We start from the raw sequence: 4,165 nt of genomic DNA, 5'->3' as shown, positions 1-4,165 counted from the left end.
TAAACCTTTAGAACTTTATAATGATATAACTATATAAATGATATAACTTTATTAATATTTTAGATAGTATCTAAGATAGATAGATAGCTCCTTTGCCTGCTAACATGATCACGTCGAGCTAGGCGGGCATGGTTTCAGTAACCAGGCACCTCACTTCCAACTGTCCTGCCTCTTTGCCCATTTTCAGTTATCCGGGAGTGACGTGCGGTGACGCGCTGCTAAGATGGCAGCGGCCTCATTTTCGCTTGCTCTTCAGAAATCTACGGGTGATGTCACGGACACTACATCCATATATTTTTTTTACAGTCTATGACAAAAACGGATTTACAGAAATAGAGCAAGTGGTAAGTGTGATTATCAGGGCCAGAATATATGTGGAAAAGCTGATAAAGACAAAAAGCTGTGTTTACGTTTAATTAAATGTCTTCAAGATTACTTTCCCTGTATACCCTGCATGTAAGCAGCTTTCTCTACCCTGAACGAGATTATAATGCTGTTTCATCCGTTAATTTAGGGATTGTCTTTAAAGTTACACGTTTCTAACTTCAATAGCATTTGAAGAGAATGACCAAGTCATAAAAGCAGCTATGTTCATCAGTGTTAGGCATGATGCACACTTTTTAGATTTTTGATATTTATTAAAATAAATAAGGGCCCATATGGTAGTCAAAATGTACAATATTTTAGCAATATTTACACATGATTTGACAGGTTATTTCTATTAAATATCAAAAATCTAAAAGATGTGCATCATACCTGTCACCTACATAAACACTTTAAGGTTGGTTTTATGACTGTAAGTCATTGTCTTCAAATGATATTGAGCTTTATTATGTAATTATATATTGTGTGTATGAACATACAGTAAGTGAAATACATTAATATTTACATATGATTTGACAGTTCATTTTATTAAATCTTAAAGGTGTGCATCGTGCCTGACACCTACATGAACTTAGTTGGTTTATCACTATAAGTCATTCTCTTCAAATGCTATTGAAGTTGGAATCTTGTATCGTATGACTTTGGAGACCGTCCCTAAATTTCCGAATTTCGAACGTCCAGCGTCGAGCCAAGTGTATGCCAGTATTTCACTGGGAAACGATTAGCGTCAAACTTTGCGCGTTATGTTCATATTGTGAGTGCATCTGCTTGCCTGTAGCCTAATATAGTAGAGTTAGCATCAACAATAAGGTGTGAGTTTGGACTTTTATTTCACTGTAGCCTACTCGTCCATTAATCGTTTACGGGGGGAATCCTGGAGTATGACATATGAGGGAAACCACTGTACTGCATCACAGCGCTGCAATATAAAGCTAAGAAAACTAACAACCAAGAGAAATATATGTCTTCCTCAGATGTAATATTGATATGTACATCAGCATCGGGTGGGAAAAGTGTTATAATCTTGTTCGAGGTAGAGAAAGCTGCTTACATGTAGTCTATACACAAGTCTTCGTTAACAGCGACTTCTGGCACCTGCTGGTGAGGACGACTAACAGCAGATGGAGATCATGCATCGGCAATCTACCAACAATAACCAACTGCAGAACCGCAGAACCATACGTCATGACAGTCTGAGGACGACAGCGCCAGACTAACAGCCTGAGCCCGGAAGTGGGCGGAGTAACAGTCTCACGCCGGATGTGGGCGCAGTTAGCGACAAACAAACAAACAATGGCGGAAGAAGAGAACACGGTAAAAAAAGTTTCTTTGTGTTGTGTTTTTAATCGATCACGTTTATTTGTTGTGTATTTAATCGATTGTTAACACTTGACTCAAATATTTTGTAAATGGGCTTCAAAGTCACTTTATCGCGTCTTTTGATATTTTACAAATCGTCTCACGTTGCTTGCGCCCAGGTGAAAAAATACTATAGTGTTTTTAAACAATACTATAGTACTGTAAGTACTTGAATTAATTTATTGTGGTAATTCTATAGTTGCTGTGATAATATAACAACTATAGTAATATAAACAAATTACTTTACCCAATACTGTACTAAGTTTTCTACAACTTTCTACAACTACAACAAGGGTATATTATACAACATTATATACACTACAGTTTACTGTAGTAAAAACTAAAGTATGCTACAGTATTTATAACAATTTATCAGTTCACTATAGTTAATACTGCAGTATTCTGTAGCATTCATTAACAAAGTGTTGTAAATACTATAATATATACAGTATACTACAATTCACTATAGTATTTTTTTCACCTGGTTGGTTATATATTCATGGTTTGTTCACGGTGTTGTTGGTGCTGTATTTTATTTCATTGGTCAGTATTGTAAAATGTAACCAATGTTTTTGTGGATTTTTAGAGGCATATTAGTATTGGGAGATGCTCCGCTTTACTTCATTTACAGCGATGCAAGATGTGCTGCAACAATTTCCACTGCCCAGTGTTCTTAAACCGACCAGACGGCACAATTTGAATGCACACCTTCAAATTCACTTCAAAAAGGCTGTTGTCCATGGAGGTATGAATGTTTCTTTTGTATTCTGAATTCAAAAACAAGGTTAGTTTCATAAGACTTTTATAAACATATAAACTACTTATACAGATGGTGTGTTGTTATATCCGTCAAATCTTTTCAGGAATAACTTAATAGTATTGTATTGTTTTAGAATGTTCCGTTGACCGGCTCTATTGAGTGTGGGATCTTCATGTTAATGGTAAGAAAAAGAAGGGAAAGTTAAAAGTTTTTAAAAATGTATGAACTTCTCTTTTCATTAGAATGAAAAACAAATATCAGGGCTTTTCTTACTTGAAATAGTTAAACCTGGGAGATTGTAAACCCCAGGTAAACAGAATCCTGGGTCATCTTGATTCACGTTTCACACTGATCATCATCTACCCGAGGTTAACAATTAATTCTGAGTATTCATACGCAGCGTTTCACACTGTACATTACTAAACCCTGGGTTAATGTCCTTATTTGCATATTTGCAGTGTCATTGTCACTGATTGGATAAACAAAGCACACAATATGTTTACATAAATGCTCAGGCATTGCACATCTTCATTACATATAGTCAACTTCACTATCAAGTTTATCCTGAATGGACATTTCAGACTATAAAAGAATTAAACAGTATTTTCTGCACTGCAATTGTTGCATTTTCTGTCAGCATTTGTTGTTTTTTTCTTTCCAATGCTGAATTTTCTATTTATATACAATGCACAGTGTTTCTGTGACTGTCAAAAGCATGTAAATATACAAGCAATATGTGGAGCGTTACTTTACCCATGGTTAAAAGTGGTGTTTAGGACGGCGATAACGCAGGGTTAAGTGCAGCGTGAAGGGCCATGTGAATTGCTTGCCTTTTTAAAAAAAATAAAAAAAATTTAAACTGAACATAATTGATTAATTTCATTAGTAACAGGGTATGATTTATGTCTTCAATATATAAACATGAGAAAAACAGAATGTCAAAACTTTATTATACATGCTGTGCTGCATCCTGACTACAACACAAAGTATTGGTAAAAACACTTTCATCCCATTTGTTTGTACCCTTCTCTCATGAAGGAGCCACGGATCACAGAAGACTTCTGCGCTGCACTTAAACGGCTGCACAACAACCAAAAGTCTTCAAGCCTTTAGTAGAAGAGCTGTGCTTTCTGATATTGAAAGAGGAAGACCAGGAAAAACCCCTTTTTAACTTTCACAGGCTGAAACGGATGATGACAGACAACTGGCCAAAGAGCCTTTAGTGTTTTGCTTACAAATTAAGGATCATATGGACATTTTTCTTAATGAGTGTCTGGACAAAAAGAGTCTTGTAATTAATTGCATGTTTATGGAGATTTGATGTTTTTTTTTTGTTTTTTTTTAAGATTTAATTTGTCATCATGTACCTGCTGTTCAATTTACACTCTTTGGTTTGATTTTGTAATTTTTTTAGAGCAAAGCGCAGCTAGCGGGAAAAGTACATTTTATTAAAATTAAATACCTTTTGTGTTTTGTTTTTGGGTTTGATGGATCTGAATTTGCTTAATTTATGCAATCTAGTGTACAACTGTGTAATGTGTATTATATATTATGAAAAACAATGGTTCATTCTGAAATGCTTGAGTAAAATACACATTTTATGACAAATTAATAAATGTTTATAATTTTTTGTGTTTAAGCTTTGTGTTCAATTTATATTCA

General features: G+C 34.8%; 1 long non-coding RNA gene across 3 annotated transcripts; it reads left to right on the top strand.

Moving 5' to 3' along the window:
- Nucleotides 1-201: 201 nt before the first annotated feature.
- LOC127523557 (uncharacterized) lies at nucleotides 202-4,142 on the top strand. Of its 3 annotated transcripts, none has more exons than XR_007932896.1 (5): nucleotides 202-344; nucleotides 1,467-1,698; nucleotides 2,330-2,488; nucleotides 2,637-2,684; nucleotides 3,542-4,142. It is a non-coding gene; the product is annotated as an uncharacterized LOC127523557 (long non-coding RNA). The 3 variants fall into 3 exon arrangements; XR_007932897.1 differs by having other exon boundaries at nucleotides 330-344; nucleotides 1,454-1,698; XR_007932895.1 differs by lacking the exon at nucleotides 202-344 and having other exon boundaries at nucleotides 758-1,698.
- The last annotated feature ends 23 nt before the right edge of the window (nucleotides 4,143-4,165 follow it).

This window comes from Ctenopharyngodon idella, chromosome 12 (assembly GCF_019924925.1).
Source record: "Ctenopharyngodon idella isolate HZGC_01 chromosome 12, HZGC01, whole genome shotgun sequence".
Lineage (NCBI taxonomy): Eukaryota > Metazoa > Chordata > Actinopteri > Cypriniformes > Xenocyprididae > Ctenopharyngodon > Ctenopharyngodon idella.
The sequence above is the reverse complement of the archived record's forward strand: the minus strand, read 5'-3'. Positions and strand labels throughout refer to the sequence as shown.